This window comes from Rattus norvegicus, chromosome X (genome assembly GCF_036323735.1).
Source record: "Rattus norvegicus strain BN/NHsdMcwi chromosome X, GRCr8, whole genome shotgun sequence".
NCBI classification, from domain to species: Eukaryota; Metazoa; Chordata; class Mammalia; order Rodentia; family Muridae; genus Rattus; species Rattus norvegicus.
In genome coordinates, this window is record NC_086039.1 from 45,108,058 (window position 1) to 45,130,154 (window position 22,097).

Here is a 22,097-nt window from a genome sequence, read left to right on the forward strand (position 1 = left end):
TTCTTTGTTGGGTCTTTGTGTGGTTTAGGTATAAGAATAATTGTGGCTTCATAGAAGGAATTCGGTAGTGCTCCATCTGTTTCAATTTTGTGGAGTAGTTTGGATAGTATTGGTATGAGGTCTTCTATGAAGGTCTGATAGAATTCTGCACTAAACCCGTCTGGACCTGGGCTCTTTTTGGTTGGGAGACCTTTAATGACTGCTTCTATTCCCTTAGGAGTCATGGGGTTGTTTGACTGGTTTATCTCTTCCTGATTTAACTTCGGTACCTGGTATCTGTCTAGGAAATTGTCCATTTCCTGCAGATTTTCAAGTTTTGTTCAATATAGGCTTTTATAGTAAGGTCTGATGATTTTTTGAATTTCCTCTGAATCTGTAGTTATGTCTGCCTTTTCATTTCTGATTTTGTTAATTTGGACACACTCTCTGTGTCCTCTGGTTAGTTTGGCTAAGGGTTTATCTATCTTGTTGATTTTCTCAAAGAACCAACTTTTGGTTCTGTTGATTCTTTCTATGGTCCTTTTTGTTTCTACTTGGTTGATTTCAGCTCTGAGTTTGATTATTTCCTGCCTTCTACTCCTCCTGAGTGTCTTTGCTTCTTTTGTTCTAGAGCTTGTAGGTGTGCTGTCAAGCTGCTGCTGACATATGCTCTCTCCTCTTTCTTTCTGCAGGCACTCAGAGCTATGAGTTTTCCTCTTAGCACAGCTTTCATTGTGTCCCATAAGTTTGGGTATGTTGTACCTTCATTTTCATTAAATTCTAAAAAGTCTTTAATTTCTTTCTTTATTTCTTCCTTGACCAGGTTATCATTGGGTAGAGCATTGTTCAATTTCCACGTATATGTGGGCATTCTTCCCTTATTGTTATTGAAGACCAGCTTTATGCTGTGGTGGTCTGATAGCACGCATGGGATTATTTCTATTTTTCTGTACCTGTTGAGGCCCGTTTTTTGACCAATTATATGGTCAGTTTTGGAGAAAGTACTATGAGGATATGTGAAGAAGGTATATCCTTTTGCTTTAGGATAGAATGTTCTATAAATACCTGTTAAGTCCATTTGGTTCATGACTTCTCTTAGTCTGTCTACGTCTCTGTTTAATTTCCGTTTCCATGATCTGTCCATTGATGAGAGTGGGGTGTTGAAATCTCCTACTATTATTGTGTGAGGTGCAATGTGTGTTTTGAGCTTTAGTGAGGTTTCTTTTACATATGTAGGTGCCCTTGTATTTGGGGCATAGATATTTAGGATTGAGAGTTCATCTTGGTGGATTTTTCCTTTGATGAATATTAAGTGTCCTTTCTTATCTTTTTTGATGAATTTTAGTTGAAAATTGATTTTATTTGATATTAGAATGGCTACTCCAGCTTGCTTCGTCCGACCATTTGCTTGGAAAGTTGATTTCCAGCCTTTCACTCTGAGGTGGTGTCTGTCTTTGTCTCTGAGGTGTGTTTCCTGTAGGCAGCAGAATGCAGGGTCCACATTGCGTATCCAGTTTGTTAATCTATGTCTTTTTATTGGGGAGTTGAAGACATTGATGTTGAGAGATATTAAGGAATAGTGATTATTGCTTCCTGTTATATTCATATTTGGATATGAGGTTATGTTTGTTTGCTTTTCTTCTCTTTGTTTTGTTGCCAAGACGATTAGTTTCTTGCTTCTTCTAGGGTATAACTTGCCTCCTTATGTTGGGCTGTACCATTTATTATCCTTTGTAGTGCTGGATTTGTAGAAAGATATTGTGTAAATTTGGTTTTGTCATGGAATATCTTGGTTTCTCCATCTATGTTAATTGCGAGTTTTGCAGGATAGTGTAACCTGGGCTGCCATTTGTGTTCTCTTAGGGTCTGTATCACATCTATCCAGGATCTTCTGGCTTTCATAGTTTCTGGCGAAAAGTCTGGTGTGATTCTGATAGGTCTGACTTTATATGTTACTTGACCTTTTTCCCTTACTGCTTTCAATATTCTCTCTTTATTATGTGCATTTGGTGTTTTGACTATTATGTGTCTAGAGGTGTTTGTTTTCTGGTCCAATCTATTTGGAGTTCTGTAGGCTTCTTGTATGCCTATGGGTATCTCTTTTTTTAGGTTAGGGATGTTTTCTTCTATGATTTTGTTGAAGATATTTACTGGTCCTTTGAGCTGGGAGTCTTCACTCTCTTCTATACCTATTATCCTTAGGTTTGATCTTCTCATTGAGTCCTGGATTTCCTGTATGTTTTGGACCAGTAGCTTTTTCCGCTTTACATTATCTGTGACAGTTGAGTCAATGATTTCTGTGGAATCTTCTGCTCCTGAGATTCTCTCTTCCATCTCTTGTATTTTGTTGGTGAAGCTCGTATCTACAGCTCCTTGTCTCTTCTTTTGGTTTTCTATATCCATGGTTGTTTCCATGTGTTCTTTCTTTATTGCTTCTATTTCCGTTTTTAATTTCTTCAACTGTTTGATTGTGTTTTCCTGGAATTCTTTCAGGGATTTTTGTGACTCCTCTCTATGGGCTTCTACTTGTTTATGTTTTCCTGGAATTCTTTCAGGGATTTTTGTGATTCCTCTCTGTAGGCTTCTACTTGTTTATTAATGTTTTCCTGTGTTTCTCTAAGGGAGTTCTTCACGTCCTTCTTGAAGTCCTCCAGCATCATAATCAAATATGATTTTGAAACTAGATCTTGCTTTTCTGGTGTGTTTGGATATTCCGTGTTTGCTTTGGTGGGAGAATTGGGCTCCAATGATGCCATGTAGTCTTGGTTTCTGTTGCTTGGGTTCCTGCCCTTGCCTCTTGCCATCAGATTATCTCTAGTGTTACTTTGTTCTGCTATTTCTGACAGTGGCTAGACTCTCCTATAAGCCTGTGTGTCAGGAATGCTATAGACCTGTTTTCCTGTTTTCTTTCAGCCAGTTATGGGGACAGAGTGTTCTGCTTTCGGGCATGTAGTTTTTCCTCTCTACAGGTCTTCAGCTGTTCCTGTGGGCCTGTGTCTTGAGTTCACCAGGCAGGTCACTTGCAGCAGAAAAGTTGGTCTTTCCTGTGGTTCTGAGGCTCAAGTTTGTTCGTGGGGTGCTGCCTATGAGCTCTCTGCGGCGGCGGCAACCAGCAAGATCTGCGCTGCCCTTTCCGGGAGCTTCCGTGCACCAGGGTTCCAGATGGCGTTTGGTGTTTTCCTCTGGTGTCTGAAATGTGGGCAGAATGCAGTCTCTTCTGGTTTCCCTGGGGTGTCTGCCTCTTGGAAGGTTTAGCTTTCCCTCCCACGGGATTTGGGTGCAGAGAACTGTTTATCCGGTCGGTCCCTTCAGGTTCTGGCAGTGTCTCAGACGCATCGGACCTGCTGCTCCTGGGCCCTCCTCTACGGGAACCCAGAGGCCGTATACAGTTTCCTCTTGGGCCAGGGATGTGAGCAGGGGTGGGCAGTGTTGGTGGTCTCTCCGGCTCTGCAGCCTCAGGAGTGCCCACCTGACCAGGCGGTGAGGTCTCTCTCCCACGGGGTTTGGGAGCAGAGAACTGCTGCGGGCCGGATCCGCTGTTTTGGGACTCCTGCTAACCACCGGAAGTGCCCGGTCCTAGAGGAATTTTGCCTCTGTGTGTCCTGAGTTCACCAGGCAGGTAGCTTGCAGCAGAAAAGTTGGTCTTACCTGTGGTCCCGAGGCTCAAGTTTGCTCGTGGGGTGCTGCCTATGAGCTCTCCTCGGAGGCAGCATTCAGGAAGATCTGCGCTGCCCTTTCTGGGATCTTCCGTGCTCCAGGGTTCCAGATGGCGTTTGGTGTTTTCCTCTGGCATCAGAGATGTGTGCAGAGTGCAGTCTCTTCTGGTTTCCCAGGCATGTCTGCCTCTCTGAAGGTTTAGCTCTCCCTCCCACAGGATTTGGGTCCAGAGAACTGTTTATCTGGTCGGTCCCTTCAGGTTCTGGCAGTGTCTCAGACGCAGCCTGATCTTAAGATCTTATACGTGCTAGGCAAGCACTTTACCTCTGAGTCACATATCTCCAACCGTTAAAAGTGTTACTCTTCCGCTTTAGTTTTTAAAATGTCTACTGTATAAACTGCTAAGATGGCTACCACGTATTTGGGTTTTGGCAGTACTAGGCATTTGTTATTTAGTTACTTCCTTCCAATTGAAACATTCCTTCATTGAGGGACTGGGAAGTTCATAAGACTCAAAATACAAGCAAAACTTACAAGATCCACAAAGTAAATGAAACTTACTAGGATTATAAGGCCCCCTCCCAAGTTATATAAGCTGTAACAATTGCTCATGAGAGGAGAGATACAGACCTGGCCAGTGGACTGCAAGTAACACAGGGACCTCCAACGACACAGTTTCATGAGTTCTCAGCTTATCTGTCTAGAAAAATTTCCATTTCCCAATAAAAACAATTCACAAATACAACAAAAATTACATATGTATAGGTGAACACAAAAATCAATAGCTTGTTCAGAGGACTTGGAAGGAAGTAATGGTAGATGAATATTGTAGTTTGAATAAGCAATATCCTCCACAGGCTCACACATTTGATCACCTTATAGTAACCATCAGGTGACACCATTTAGAAGGGGAACATTACTAGAAGAATAAATGGATGAAATTTCCAAAGAATAAATAAAAATACTATTAGTTCTTTATTCCATGGGATCTAGGTTTTTAAAAAATAGTAAAATGAAGATATGTAAGTCATCAACAATCAAAGAAATGGCAGCAGCAGTCTATCCTGCTAAGAACTTGACTTGCACAATGTCTCGCGTGACATAAAACAACTGGATATGCAATTTTGTTCTCTATTAAGGTTAGCTCAAAATAAAAAAAAAATACTAGAAATAAGTACTAAGCACGAGAATGACATGAGAGCTGAATTATTTAGGAGAAATTGTTGTGTCCAATTTACACTGAGAGGCATCAAAACAAAGATGGATCCATATAGAAATAAAAGGATAAACAGTTGGAGAGATAAGTGGTTGGTTTTTTTTAAGTCATAGTTAATAAAATGTTAAGGGAAGAATCTAGGTGACACTGTAAAATTCTTTCAGCATTTCCAGATTCTGTGGATTTTTTTTTAGAAAATATTAGGAAAACCAGAAGAAAGTAAAATGGTAATAAAGTCAGGCACCACTCTATGTAAGGGATTTCTGTACACAGTGCAAGGTTGCAGAGATGGTTCCACAGATGAAACATGGACATCTAAATTTGATAACAAAGTTCATCTTCATATACTCTTATCCCTGGGGAGGCAGTGACAGAAGGACCCCAGGGCTTTCTGACCAACAAGTCTAACTAAATCAGGGAACCTGGAGCAATAAGGAAAGCAATAAGAAAAGATACCATCTCAACAACTTCCCTCCACATGCACATGCTTGGGAGAATACACTGGGCCATACATGAGCACATACTCAGAGAGCACATATACACAAAGGAAAGGGAAAGCATTTAGCTTGTGTAGAAAGGAAAGTCAGAACACCTAGTGAACGTGATTGTTGGGGGAGAGGGTGGTAATACAGGGAGGATAGGGAGGGGAACAAGGGGAGGGGGAGGGGTTAGGGGGATGTTAGCCTGGAAACCGGGAAGGGGAATAACAATTGAAATGTAAATAAGAAATACTCAAGTTAATAAAGATTAAAAATAAAAGGAAAGTCAACAGAACAGAGTAGAAAATTAAAAAGTAGAATATCCTAGATCATGAAATTTACTATATATTTGTGGTAAGAGCTCAGATGAAAAGAAAAAGATATGTTGTTGAGACAAGTGGCTTGCTTTCTAGAATAATGTGTTTTGTTTCATACTGTATACCATAACAACCTATTTTTAATTTGTATTGTTAATATGTGTGTATACATACAATAGTGGGTGTGCTTGTGCCACAGTGTATGTGTAGAACTTAGAGAAAACTTATAAGACTTGTTTCCCTTCTACACTCAAATATGTGTGTGTGTGTGTGTGTGTGTGTGTGTGTGTGTGTGTGTGTGTGTTTAAATTCCTCTGGGGCAAAAAAGAAGGCTCATCAGTAAAGGCCTTTTTGTACACAGGCCTGACAACTGATATTGGCCCTGAAAGTAACTTTCAAATACATTTAAATATAGTAAATATGTACAAAGAACTAAAACACCGAACAGGAAAAAAACCTTTTAATGCCAGGAAAGTGTGTGGCAATTAGGATCCAAACTCAAGAAAGACTAAAAGACAGATGAAATTACCCACTTGGCAGAATTTATAAGGAGAAAAAACAGTAAGGAAATGCAAAAGATACACATCAACATATAAGAAAATGGTCGCGCGTTGCAAAGTGAATCCTTCTAACAATTACATTGCTCAGCCTATATAATATCAGCAGGTCAACCAGAGAGGGGTGTACAGAAAGACTGTAAGCAGAAAATCCAAATTTATAGAAACCTTCTAACCTATTGGAATTTTGACCCATGGAAATGTACTCCCTAAAAAACACTTAGGATTTCCAAAGGAGATTTCTATAGCAAGTAAGTAGTTTGTAGTGCCCCACCTCAAACAACCTTAATACTGAAAAAAAGCTGTATCCTGGTATGGTTATAATTTGCATTTCTCTCAGAAAAGGAAGCTGTGGTATATAATTCATGTTACAAAAAAGGAAAAAAATGCACATATGTACACAACACCAACAAACCTTTATTACAGATGTTTTCAAAGGCTTTGGAAAGGAGAAAAAATAATAATGGATAAGAGACTTGCTGGGTTTTTTTTTTACATAGGAACCTTTTATCCTGTTTGAATTTTGAGCCATGGAAATGTACTCCCTAATAAACATGTGGGTTTTAAAAAGTGGGGCATGTTCTATAGTAAATGAAGACAGCAAGGCAGGAGGCAGCTCCAGTTCTTGAACAATTCTGCTGTTCATTAGCTCAGTGAACTCGCCTGATCTCTCAAAATCACTGACTATTATGGCTGAAAAGAATCTCATAAACACTCTCATCCCACACTGTGGTTTTATACACTAGGAAACAGAAGCACAAAATAAACTCTGTAATACCCAAAGTCCCCAGCAATCTTCTCAGAGCAGAACTAGCAAGAGTTAATATGGGTCACTTCATTTTTAAAAAACATGGAAGGGCTGCCACAAAGAGAAGACAAGGAAAGCCTCAGACACAAAAAGCAAATGTTTGCAAGTCACAAAGTGACAAAGGACATGTTCCAGACTATATAAAGAGCATTAAAAATTGACCCATAGAAAACAAGCAAGGACCAGCAAGATGGTTCAGTGTGCAGTGTTTATTCCCAACCCCAGATGACCTGACTTCTGTCCTCAATCCCCATGATGGAATGAAAGAACTGACAGCTGAAAGTTGATAGATACATAAATCAATAATGTGATGAATTTTATTTGTGAAGGGGGAAAAAAGTACCTAAAACAGGTTAAAGATCCTCAATAACTTGGGAAATAAAAAAAAACAGTTTGTGCCCAGAGCTGACCCTGTGACACAGCTCTCTGTACCCAGATCCAAAGGAGAGAGAGCTGGATTCTCAGAAGCACAGACAAATCCTGAGAGCATAGATGAGACCACCACTTCTGCTCACATTCCTGGCCCAAGGGAAAAGCACTAGACACAAGAACCTAGGAGCAGTCTAGGAAAAGATCCTTCCAGTTTCTGCCTGCACCTGGAGCTGACCCTGTGACAAAGCTCTCTGAACCCAAATCTGGGAGAAAGCTCATCTCCAGGAGTGCTGACACACAGGCTTACAGGAGAGTCAAGCCATTGTCAGAGACAGCAAGACCACCTAACACCAAAGATAAGCTGAAGGCAAGATGCAAGGGCAAGAATCTAAGCAACAGAAACCAAGGCCACTTGGCATCATCAGAACCCATTCCCCCACCACAGCAAGCCCTGGATACCCCAACACACTGTAAAAGCAAGATTTTAACTTAAAATTACAATGCATGATGATGATAGAGAACTTTAAGAAGGACATAAATAACTCCCTTAAAGAAATACAGAACAACAAATGCAAACAGATAGAAGACCTTAAAGAGGAAACACAAAAATTCTTTAAACAATTACAGAAAAACACAACCAAATGGGTGAAGGAATTGAACAAAACCATCCAGGATTTAAAAATGGAAATAGAAACAATAAAGAAATCACAAAAAGAGACAACCCTGGAGATAGAAGATGTAGGAAAGATCAGGAGACATAGATGCAAGGATCGCCAACATAATACAAGAGATAGAAAAGGGAATCTTAGGGTCAGAAGATACCATAGAAAACATTGCAACAACAATCAAAGAAAATGTAAATGCAAAAAGCTCCAAACTCAAAACATCCAGGAAATCCAGGACACAATGAGAAGATCAAACCTAAGGAAAATAGGTATAGAAGAAAGCAAGATTACGAACTTAAAGTGCCAGTAAACATCTTCAACAAAATTATATAAAAAAAATCCTCTAACCTAAAGAAAAAGATGCTCATAAACATACAAGAAGCCTACAGAACACCAAATAGTTTGGACCAGAAAAGAAATTCATCCTGTCACATGATAGTCAAAACACCAAATACACACAATAAAAGAAAGAATATTAAAAGCAGTAAGGGGAAAAGGTCATGGAACATACAAAGGCAGACCTATCTGAATTATACCAGATTTCTCACCAGAGACTATGAAAACCAGAAAATTCTGGGCATATGTCATACACAGACTCTAAGAGAACACAAATGCCAGTACAGGTTACTATATCCAGCAAAAGTCTCAATTAACATATATGGAGAAACCAAGATATTCCATGACAAAACCAAATTTACACACTATTTTTCTATAAATCCAGCCCTACAAAGGATAATAGATGGAAAACTCCAGCACAAGAATGGAAACTGCGCCCTAGAAAAAGCAAGAAAGTAATCTTGAAACAAAACCACACAAACATAATTCCACCTCTAACAACAAAAATAACAGGAAACAACAATCACTATTCCTTAATATCTCTTAACATCAATGGGCTCAATTTCACAATAAAAAGACAAAGACTAACACACTGGATATGTAAAGAGAACGCAGCATTTTGCTGCATACTAGAAACACACCACAGTGACAAAGTCAGATTAAAGCCCTCAGAGTAAAAGGCTGGAAAGCCAAGCAAATGGTCCCAGGAAACAAGCTGGAGTAGCCATTCTAGTATCCAATAAAATCAGCTTTCAACCAAAAGTTATCAAAAAAGATAAGGAAGGACACTTGATATACATCAAATGATCCCTCTACCATGATGAACTTTGAATCCTGAATATCTATACTCCAAATGCAAGGGTACCTACATTCATAAATGAAACCTTACTAAAGCTCAAAGCACACATTGCACCTCACACAGTAATGTTGGGAGATTTCAAAACCTCACTTTCAGCAATGGACAGATCATGGAAACAGATACTAAACATAGACACAGAGAAACTAGCAGAAGTTATGAACCAGATAGATTTAAGAGGTATCTATACAACATTTCATGCTAAAACAAAAGAATATATATTCTTCTCAGCACCTCATGGTATCTTCTTCAAAAGTGACCATATAATCGGTCACAAAACCAACCTCAACAGATACAAGAAGATTGAAATAATTCCATGCATCCTATCAGATACACACAAACAACATAAAGGCCATATACACATGGAAGCTGAACAATGCTCTGCTCAAAGATAAACTTGGTCAAGGAAGAAATAAAGAAAGAAATTAAAGACTCTTTAGAACTTAATGAAAATGAAGGCAAAACATTGTCAAACTTATGGGACACAATGAAAACAGTGCTAAGCAGACAACTTATAGCCATGAATACCTCCAAAAAGAAACTGGACAGACCTGAGAGATAAGGCCATAATATGGCAAATACATATACGAATGCCAGCAGCAAACCACTGAACTGAGAATAGGACCCCCGTTGAAGGAATCAGAGAAAGGACTGAAAGAACTGAAGGGGTTTGAGACCCCATATGAACAACAATGCCAACCAACTAGAGCTTCCAGGGACTAAGCCACTACCCAAAGACTATACATGGACTGACCCTGGGCTCCAACTGCAGGGGTAACAATGAATAGCCTAGTAAGGGCACCAGTAAAAGGGGAAGCCCTTGGTCCTGCCAAGACTGAACCCCTAGTGAACGGGATTGATGGGGGGAAGGTGGTAATGGGGGGAGCATAAGGAGGGGAACACCCATATAGAAGGGGAGTGGGACAGGTTAGGGGGATGTTGGCCTGGAAACTGGGATAGGGAATAACATTTGAAATGTAAATAAGAAATACCCAATTTAATAAAAATGGAAAAAAGAGAAAAAAAGAAAAGAAACTGGAGAGAGCATATATTGGCAACTTGATAGCACATTTCAATGTTCTAGAACAAAAAGGATCAAATACAACCAAGAGGAGTAGAAAGCAGGAAATAATCAAACTCAGGGCTGAAATTCAACCAAGTAGAAACAAAAAGAACCAGGAGCTGGTTCTTTGAGAAAATCAACAAGATAGATAAACCCTTAGCCAGACTAACCAGAGGGCACAGAGAGAGTATTCAAATTAACAAAGTCAGAAATGAAAAGGGAGACATAACAACAGAAACTGTGGAAATTCAGAAGATCAACAGATCCTACTACCAAAGCCTATGTTCAACAAAACTGGAAAACAAAAATGGATAATTTTCTAGATAGATACACACACACACACACACACACACACACACACACACACACACACACACACACACACACACACACACCACTGGTTTTTAAGGACTAGTAAAGTTTGCATTATGAGTAGGGAAAAATCCTTATTATTATTCTTTGAAAATATAAGCCCAAATGACTATGAAATCCATATCTTAGTTGCAATATGGGGAGGTGGGAAGGTCTCATAAAGTATGATGATATTGACTGGGAATTGCCACACATGCATGGGGACTTCAGCTGTCCTGATTTTGCCTGATTTAGAAGAATGAACCAAACAGAAAATAGAGCCACTCTCCTGTAAAGCTCTTTCCTGCCCTTGAATATTTTTTTTCTCTCTCCAAACATGTGCTGGTCAGATACTTGCACTATCTAGGAAAACAACATCCTCCAAAGGAGTCTTTTTTTAGCTTTCATCTATTTTGTTCCATAAACATCAAGCAAAGTAGCCTTTGTATTGTGTCTTTGCTCTCTGATGCTGTGATAAATACTATGAACAAAAGCAACTTGGGGGGTAAGGGAAGGGTTCATTTCACTTATACTTTCCAGGTAACAGTCCATCATTGATGCAAATTGGAGCAATAGTACAGGCTGAAAATACATTGAATTGTTGGTTATTGGCTTGTTCTCTGCTCAGTGATCTCTTTTATACCACCCAGGAACACCTGCCTAGGGATGGCTCTGCCTGCAGTGAGCTGGGCCATCAATCATTTATCAAGACAACTCTTCACAGACATAGCCACAGGCTAATTTATTCTGGACAGACCTTCCAGTGGAGACTCCCTCAAATGACTCTGGGCTATGTCAAGTTGGCAACTATACCTAACTAGGACTCATAATATCTCTTCTTCTAAACTGTTCATTTGTCAGAACCAGAGACAGCTCTGAATAAAATAACTTGCCACCAAGTAATGGTAATCGGAGTTTAGTCCCTGGAACCTAGAAGTAGAACAAGAGAACTGACTCACACGAATTGCACATACACACACACATATACACACACAAACTCAGATATGCACATGCATGCACATGTGCACGCACATGTATACTTTAATTTTAAGGTAAGAATCTAATGTAAATTAAGATCCTGTTGCAAGAATTTTAAAAATAGTATTGAAAGACACCTGCCTTTGTCTATTCGTGTTGCTATAATAGCCTCAAAAGGGAAGAGTAACAAAACAAAAAAATACGGCTTATAATTATGAAGGGTGGAGACTTACAGGGTTGGCATCTGATACTGGCTGCTTTCTCCCACTGAGGTGATTTCCTACAGACTTTTCTGCAGAGAAAAATGCTGTGTGGAAGAAATAAAAGATCAGCACAGGCCCTTCCCAAGACAGCCCTTTCGTTAGAGTGCTGTCCCATTGAACACAGAATAATCAATGCTTTCATAATGCAACTGCCACTAAAAGTTCACTCTTCTTATTACTATTGCTTCAGGATTAAGTTGTAATATGGATTTCAGAAGGAACATTGTTAAGAGTCAATGCCATTGACCATAGATTTCAAATCTGAAATCTATGAAATATCAATGGATTCACCTTGTTGAATACAAAATCAAAATGAACATGACCAGAAAATAAATATTGTAGAAATATTGTCTTCAGCAGGTGAGAATTAGGAATTATCCCAAAAGCACTGTCCCCTTGAACAAAGGAACTATGAGGAGTTTATGCAGAGACCAAATGTATTTATAAAGGAACACACTTTAAAGACAGGCATACTAAGTTAAGGAGTGTGTTCCTGAGCAGTCAGTTAGCGAGTATATCCCTAGGCACGCACATTCTTAAACATTCTCATTTAAGAAGAGCATTTCTAGGCTGGAGAGATTGCTCAGTAGTTAAGAGCACTTACTGCTTGCTCTGTCTAGTTTATGTCAACGTGACACAAGCTTGAGAAAAGGGAGCAGCTTTCGTCATGATGTTTTAAATGGTCAAAACAGAAGGGACATTTTAAGGGCACATGAATATAGGATTCTGCTCCTTCAAGATGCCAGCCTCAATATCTGACATTCTTCCACATGAGAGATTCAGATAGGCAGTGTTAGAGAAACCAAGGTTGTGAATGACATTCAGCTTCCCAGTTCATGACTAAGGACCATAGTGGTAACTGAATGACTTGTTAAAAATCTCCAAACTAAATAAATATCACTTACCTTTGTAAGACTCTAATTCCCCTTAATGTTCTGCCAAGTGTGGGCATCTGCCCTTTGAAGCATTACAGTTTCTATGAGGCTCTATCAGACATATACATTCTTCCCAATCATAGCCTTGTCAAGGAAATTCACTGTTAGCATCCAGTATTTGCTTTCATCAGGCAAGGAGTGGAACAATTAGTTAAGTTAAAACCAGAAAGCTAAAGTTTGTAGGCAAGAGAGCAGAATGGTTCTGCTTAGTACATGTGATGGTTAATACTGAATGTCAACTCGACAGGACCTGGAATGGTTAATGCTAGAGGTCAACTTGATAGGCTCTAAAATCAACCAGCTAACAAGCTTCTTAGCACAACTATGAGGAATTATCTAGATTAGGTTAACCTCTGGGCAGGAAGGACCACCCTAAAGTTGGGTGGTGCTACCATCACATGGGTTGGCATCTTGGACTCCATAAATACGAGAAAAGGAACTGAGCCACAGTCATTCATCTCTGTTTCCTGACTATGTATGCAATGTGACCAACTGCCTCCTCAAGTTTTGCCACTACAATGGCCTATACCCTAGAATCAAAATGGACTCTTTCTCCCTTATAATTCTTTTCTCAGAATATATGTTATCACCACCATGACATGAAAAGAAACTAAGACTGTACCACAGCAGAACATGTATGCACACGCAGACACACAATTAGGATCCACTTCTGTACACAAATATATCACATGTGTAATGGTAAGAACCACTTACCACGTTACTACTATAACATGAAAATAGAGACAGATGAGATAAACCACTAACATGGCTGTGTCTCAGTAAAACTTTCTTTATAAACATAAACAACAGCCACGATGACTGTAGCTTACTCAATTCTGCCACACATTCTTTGTGAAAATAACATCAGAATGATGATGGTGACAATTGTTTTGGGGTTTTTTGGATACTTTTTAAATTATATTTCAAATGTTATTCCCTTTCCCGGTTTCCTGTCTATGAACCCCCTATCCCAACCCCATTCACTCTACTTCTATGGGGGTGTTCCCACATCCCCAAACACTCCTTCCTGCCTCCCTGGCCAGACATTCCTCTGCACTGGGAGGAGTCTAGCCTAGGCAGGACCAAATACTTCTCATCCAATTGCTGCCCAACAAGGCCATCCTCTGCTGCATATACAGCTACCCCATGGGTCTGTTCATGTGTACTCTTTGGATTGTGGTTTAGTCCCTGGGAGCACTGGTTGGTTGGTACTGTTGTTCTTATGGGGTTGCAAACCCCTTTAGCTCCTTCAATCCATTCTCTAATTTCTCCAATGAGGACCCAATTCTCAGTTCAATGGTTGGCTGAGAGCATGTGCCTCTGTATTTGTCAGGCTCTGGCAAAGCCTCTCAGGAGACAGCTACATCAGGCTCCTCTCAGCATGCACTTCTTGGCATCAACAATATTGTCTGGGTTTGGTGGTTGTGTATATATATCTTTATGATGAATTCCCAGGTGGGGCAGGATCTGAATGGCCACTCCTTAAATCTCTGCTCCAAACTTTGTCTCCATATCTCCTACTTTGAATATTTTTTGTTTGCCATTTTCTTTTGCTCATTTGTTTTGCTCATTCTTCTTGAGCTTCACATGTGGTCTGTGAGTTATATCTTAGGTAATATGAGCTTTTGAGATAATATCCACTTATCAGTGAGTGCATACCATGTGTGTTGTTTTGTGATTGGTTACCTCAATCAGGATAATTTTTCTAGTTCCATTCATTTGCCTACGAATTTCATTAAGTCCTTGATTTTTAATAACTGAGTAATGCTAGTTTCTAAATGTACCACATTTTTTGTATCCATTCCTCTGTTGAGGGACATCTGGCTTATTTCCAGCTTCTGGCTTTTATAATTAAGGCTGCTATGAACATAGTGGAGCATGTGTCTTTGCTATATGTTGGAGCATATTTGAAAATACTCCCAGGGATCGTATAGCTGGGTCCTCAGGTAGTACAATGTCCACAATTTCTGAAGAACTTCCAGACTGATCTCCAGAGTGGTTGTACCAGCTTGTAATCCCACCAACGATGGAGGACTGTTCCTCATTCGTCACATCCTAGCCAGCATCTGCTGTCACCTGAGTTTTTGACCTTAGTGATACTTACTGGTGTGAAGTAGTGTCTCAGAGTTGTTTTGATTTGCACTTCCCTGATGACTAAGGATGTTAAACATTTCTTAGGTACTTCTTAGATATTGGATATTCCTGAGCTGAGAATTCTATGTTTAACTATGTATCCCATTTTTAATGGGATTATTTGACTCTCTGGAGTCTAACTTCCTGAGTTCTTTGTATATTTTGGATATTAGCCTTCTATCAGATATAGGATTGGTAAAAATCTTTTTCCAATATGTTTGTTGTCATTTTGTCCTAATGACAGTGTCGTTTGCATTAAAGAAGATTTGCAATGTTATGAGGTTCCATTTGTTATTTCTTGATCTTAGAGTATTCTGTTCAGGAAATTTTTCCCAGTGCCCATGTGTTTGTGGCTCTTCCCCATTTTTTTCCTTCTATTAGTTTGAGTATATCTGGTTTTATGAGGAGGTCATTGATCCACTTGGACTTGAGGTTTATACAACGCAATAAGAATGGTTCAATTTGCATTCTTCTACAAGCTGACATCCAGTTGAACCAGCACCATTTGTTGAAAATGCTATGTTTTTTCCACTGAATGGTTTTAGCTCCTTTGTCAAAGATCAAATGACCATAGGTGTGTGGGTTCATTTCTGGGTATTCAATTCTATGACACTTATCTACCTGCCTGTCTCTGTACCAATACCATAAAATTTTTATCACTGTTCCTCTATAATACAGCTTGAGATCAGGGATGATTATTTCCCCAGAAATTCTTTTATTATTGAGAATATTTTTCTCTATCCTGTTTTTTGTTATAACAAATGAATTTGAAAATTTCTTTCTAAATCTGTGAAGAATTGAGTTGGAATTTTGATGAGGATTGCATTGAATCTGTAGATTGCTTCTGGCAAGATGGCCAGTTTTACAGTATTAATCCTGCCAACCCATGAGCATGGGAGATCGTTCTACCTTCTGAGATCTTCAAATTTCTTTCTTCAGAGACTTGAAGTTCTTGTCATACAGATTATTCACATGCTTGGTTAGAGTTACACCGAGGTATTTTATATTATTTGGGACTATTGTGAAGTGTGTCATTTCCCTAACCTCTTTCTCAGCCTATTAATCCTTTGAGTAGAAGAAGGCTACTGATTTGTTTGAGTTAATTTTATATCTACCCACTTTGTTGAAGTTGTTTATCAGGCTTAGGAGTTCTCTGGTGGAATTTTTAGGGTTACTTAAATATACTATCATATTATCTGCAAATAGTGTTATTTTGACTTCTTCCTTTCCAAGTCGTATCCCTTTGACCTTTTTGTTGTCTGATTACTCTGGCTAGGACTTCAAGTACTATATTGAGTAGGTAGGAAGAGAGTAGACATCCTTGTCTGGTCCCTGATTTTAGTGAGAGTGCTTCCAGTTTCTCTCCATTTAGTTTGATGTTGGCTACTGGTTTGCTGTATATTTCTTTTACTATATTTAGGTATGGGCCTTGAATTTGTGATCTTTCCAAGACTTTTAACATGAAGGGGTATTGAATTTTGTCAAATGTTTCTCAGCATCTAATGAGATGATCATGTGGTTCTTATCTTTGAGTTTATTTATATAGTGGATTACGTTGATGGATTTCTGTATATTGAACCATCCCTGCATCCCTGGGATGAAGCTTACTTGATCATGATGGATGATCGTGTTGATGTGTTCTTAGATTCAGTTTAGAGAATTTAATTGAGTATTTTTGCATCGATATTCATAAGGGAAATTGGTCTGAAGTTCTCTTTCTTTGCTGGGTCTTTGTGTGGTTTAGTTAAAAGTGTAATTGTGGCATCATAGAATGAATTGGGTAGTGTTCCTTCTGTTTCTATTTTGTGGAATAGTTTGGAAAGTATTAGTATTATTCTTCTATGATAGTCTGATAGAATTCTGTACTAAACCCATGTAGTTCCGGACTTTTTCTGGTAGTATCTGATGGTCTTCTGAATTTCCTCAGTTTCTGGTGTTATGTCTCCCTTTTCATTTCTCACTTTGTTAATTTGGATACTCTCTCTGTGCCCTCTGGTTAGTCGGGCTAAGGGTTTATCTATCTAGTTGATTTTCTCAAAGAGGCAGTTCCTGGTTTTGTTGATTCTTTGTATAGTTCTTTCTGTTTCTACTTGGTTGAATTTCAGCCCTAAGTTTGATTATTTCCTGCCTTCTACTCCTCTTGGTTGTATTTGCTTCCTTTTGTTCTAGAGCTTTGAAATGTGCTGTCAAGTTGCCAATGTATGCTCTCTCCAGTTTCTTTTTGGAGGCCCTCATAGCTATGAGTTTTCTGCTTAGCACTGCTTTCATTGTGTCTCTTAATTTTAGCGTTGTTCTGCCCTCATTTTCATTAAGTTCTGCAAAGTCTTTAATTTCTTTCTTTATTTCTTTCTTTATTTCTTTCTTGACCCCATTATCATAGAGTAGAGCACTGTTCAGCTTTCACGTGTATGTGGACTTTGTGTTATTTTTGTTGTTATTGAAGACCAGGCTTAGTTCATGGTGATCTGATAGGATGCATTGGGTTATTTCAATCTTCTTGTTTCTGTTGAAACCTGTTTTGTGACTGATTGTATGGTCAGTTTTGGAGAAGGTATCGTCAGGTGCTGAGAAGAAAGTATATAATTTTGTTTTAGGATGAAATGTTCTACAGATATCTGTTAAGTCCATTTGGTTCATAACTTCTGTTAGTTTCTCTGTGTCTGTCTTTAGTGTCTGATTCTATGATCTGTCCATTGCTGAGAGTGGGGTGTTGAAGTCCTCCACTTTTACTGTCAATGTATAATTTGAGCTTTAGTAAGGTTTGTTTTATGAATGTAGGTGTCCTTGCATTTGGAGCATAGATATTCATGATTGAGCATTCATGTTGGTAGGTTTTTCCTTAACAAATATAAAGTATCCTTCCTTATCTTTTTTGATAACTTTTGGTTGAAAGATGATTTTATTGGATATTAGAATGTCTACTCCAGGTTGTTTCTTGGGACCATTTGCTTGCAAAATTGTTTTCCAGCCTTTTGCTTTGAGTTAGTGTCTGTCTGTGTCACTGAGGTGTGTTTTCTGTATGCAGAAAAATGCTGGGTCCTCTTTACATATCCAGTCTATGTCTTTTTATTGGGGAATTGAGTCCATTGATGTTAAGAGATATTAAGGTATGGTGATTATTGTTTTCTGTTATTTTTGTTGTTAGAGGTGGAACTATGTTTGTGTGGCTCTCTTCTTTTGGATTTGTTTCAAGAAGATTACTTTGCTGCTTTTTCTAGGGTGTAGTTCCTCCCCTTGTGTTGGAGTTTTCCATCTATTATCCTTTGTAGGGCTGGATTAGTGGAAAGATATTGTGTAAATTTAGTTTTGTCATGGAATATCTTGGTTTCTCCAACTATGTTAATTGAGAGTTTTGCTGGATATAATAGCCTGGGCTGGCATTTTTCTTCACTTAGGGTTGTATAACATCTTCCCAGGATCTTCAGGCTTTCATAGTCTCTGGTGAGAAGTCTGGTTAAATTCTGTAAGGTGTGCCTTTATTTTTTACTTGACCTTTTTCCCTCACTGATTTTAATAGTCTTTCTTTATTTTGTGCATCGGTGTTTTGACTATTATGTGATAGGAGGAATTTCTTTTCTGGTTCAATCTATTTGGAGATCTATAGGCTTCTTGTATGTTTATGGGCATCTGTTTCTTTAGGTTAGGGAAGTTTTCTTCTATGATTTTGTTGAAAATAGTTACTGGTCCTTTGAGCTGGGAGTCTTCACTCTCTTCTATACCTGTTATCCTTAGGTTTGATCTTCTCACTGTGTCCTGGATTTCCTGGATGTTTTAGGTTAGGAGCTTTTGTGCTTTACATTTTCTTTCACAGTTGTGTGAATGTTTTCTATAGTATCATCTGCCCCTGAGATTCTCTCTTCTTTCTCTTGTATTCTGTTAGCGATGATCACATCTATGATTCCTGATCACTTTCCTAGGTTTTCTATCTCCAGAGTTGTCCCCCTGGTTGATTTCTTTATTGTTTCTATTTCCATTTTTTAGATCCTGAATGCTTTTGTTTACTTCCTTCACCTGTTTGTGTTTGCCTGCAATTCTTTAAGGGAGTTATTTATGTCCTTCTTAAAATCCTCTTTCCTCACCATGAGATGTGATATTTAAATCCAAATCTTGCTTTTCCAGTGTGTTTGGATATCCAGTATTTTCTTTGGTGGGAGAACTGGGCTATGATGATGCTAAGTAGTTTTGGTTTCTGTTGCTTAGGTTCCTGGGCTTGCCTTCTCAGCATCTGGTTTTCTCTGGTATTAGCTAGTCTTGTGTCTCTGACTGTGGCTTGACCCCCTGTAAGCCTGTGTGTCAACACCTCCCGAAATCACCTTTCTACCAGTGGGATCTCTGTACAGAGAGCTGTGTCACAGGGTCAGCTCCAGGGACACATAAAAACCGGAAGGATCCTATCCCAGACTGCTCCTTGTTTCCTTTGTTCTGAGTGTTCTGGTGGGTCCCTCGGAGCAGAAGTGGTGGTCTTACCTCTGCTCTCAGGGGTGTCAGAGTTCCGGGAGACTCTGTGCAGGCAGAGACTGGAAGGATCCTGTCCATGACTGCTCCTGGGTTCCTGTGTCCAGAGGGCTCTAGGCAGGTTCCTCTTGGACCAGGCATGTGAGTAGAGTCGTGGTCTTCCTTGAATTCTCAGGATTGTTGGTATTTCTGAGAGTCCAACTCTCTCTCTCCCACAGGATTTGGGTACAGAGCACTGACAATTGCTCTTACTGAGGTCATTATCATCATATCATCATCATCATCATCATCATCACCAACAACAACAACAACAGTGATTCCTGTGTTTCTCAGAGTACACTGCCATTCCCTAAGATAATGCAAAAGTAAATTCTCCTAGACACATCTTACAAGTAAGGATGGCAAGTTTTCTAGATGTTGATGCTTGTAGCCATGAGGACAGTATACTGAAAACACCTTGGGTCATGTATGAAGCTTGCTGGGAACAGCATGTGGCCCCAAGACCTCTAGGCATCTTTGCTCTGTCACTGAACTCTAGGAAGCTCAGACTATTAGATGGCTGCATGGTATCATTTCATCATCCTGGTATTCCAAGAGATAAGTAGCAAACATTTTCACTGCTGAGACACAAAAACTACAAGGAAGAAAAACATAAAGACATTTATTTATATTATAGTACACTTTTAAAAATTATTTCCCTGAATGGGCCATTTTCTTCCTTTCTGTCTGGTTATTATCATCTTTATTTTCTAGCTGTAAAAGTATATGCTTGCCATTTGTCTGCCAAACAACGCAGCCTTCAATGCACAGCCATGCTCACATGGAGTCATTAGGAAATTATCTGTCTGAGTAAACAGGCAGGCTAAGCTGCAGCCATGCTTAGAGCATGCCCTCAGCCAGCAGTGCCAAGCAGCACCTGACTCATAGTGCAAAGACCCAGACCAAAGTGAGATTTCAAAAGAGAAATTGTACCTTTCATATCCAGCAACATTTGTAAAAGCTATTTTCAAGCAATTATGTGAAATAATTTCAGGAGAGCAATTTGATTCTTTCAGCCTGATGATTCAACAAAATGAAAAGCTTCAGAAAAAGGAGAAAAAATCAGGTAATTTCCCCTCTGATCACAATTTCAACCTGTGTTCTCTCAGAGTTACACTGAAAACCTTATTGGACACAAAGTGTCCTCTGGTTGTTTATTTGTAAAACCTTCATTGTCAAATTAACAAAGCTAGAGTTCACAATTTTGGGAGTCCTTTGGCTAGAAGTTCAATATTGAAAAAATGAGACTGAGGTGAACCTGACTATGCTAAAGATAAAATATCCATAGTCAAATCACTGTGGCCTTAGATGCAGCCACCCAAGTCTCAGACTCAGTAAAAGAGAAGGAGAATTACCTTACCCAGATGGATGGGTGGATGATAGATTATATGAGTTATATGAATTTGTAGAGATAGATAATATGAAGATAGATCAAAACATACATACATGCACATATACATACATACATGCATATATACATAGATGATGGATAGATGATAGATAGATAAATACATGCATAATAGATACATACATACATAATAGATGAATGAGAAATATATGACAGAAAATGGATAGGAAGATGCATAGACAGGTGATAGATAGATAGATAGATAGATAGATAGATAGATAGATAGAGCAATAGTGATAGTAATGGATTCATTAATAGATTCATAGAATAGATCAGAATTAGATAATAGATAATATAGTTCATTGATGATACATAGATGATAGATGACACATAGCTGACAGATAATTAAAAGGATGATAGATACATAGATAAAAAGAAAGAAGGAGAGAGATGGTGGATGCATACATAACTTATACAGTATATGGCAGATAATTAGATAATAAGATAGATAACACACATTTACATATTTATATACATTACATAAACATACGCACACAAAAATATATAGAAATTATATGTGTATACTTCTTAACCTACTCTTAAATTTAAGGTGTTGGTGACTAATTAGGATTAGGTGGATGAATTGTCACTCATTAACCACTGCTGTTAATCATGCTATAAATTTTTGAGAGAGATGGAGCCCAATTTTAAGAGCCAAGAGCATTCAAGCACTAGGAATTGGTACTTTGCCTAGATGACATCCAACAATTACTATTCAGAGAGGAAGGAATAGCAGTCCACATTGCACTAATGAGTCTCCATGGCAACTGTGGTTCAGTGCATTTTTAAGTGGTCTAAAGGTTACAGAACTCTGGAGTTGCTCATCTGGAATTAAAACCCAAACCCATGGTCTTTGCTGTCTTTGCTCCCACTCTGCCATCATTCTGAATTTCCATTAGGAAGATCCTGTGGATGCTTCCAAGGGCAAGGTCTAAACCACTCAAAGTTCTAAATTGGCAGAGCTCCCTTTTGTTGGCGTTGCAACACAAAACTGTGACTCATCCAAACACTTGAGGGAAATGAATCTGCCAGACACAGAGATAAACTACTACATTAATGAGCAGACTGTCGCCAAAATTATTCACCCATGATTGTGGCACCTACAGCATTCCTTTGCCACCAGTAGTTCTGTAGTCTTGAGGTCTTGTGAGATTTTCCCAGTCCAGTTAGGCACATTCACTGGAGTCATGCTTATTCAGTTCACAGTTGGACAGTAATGTTGGTGAGACC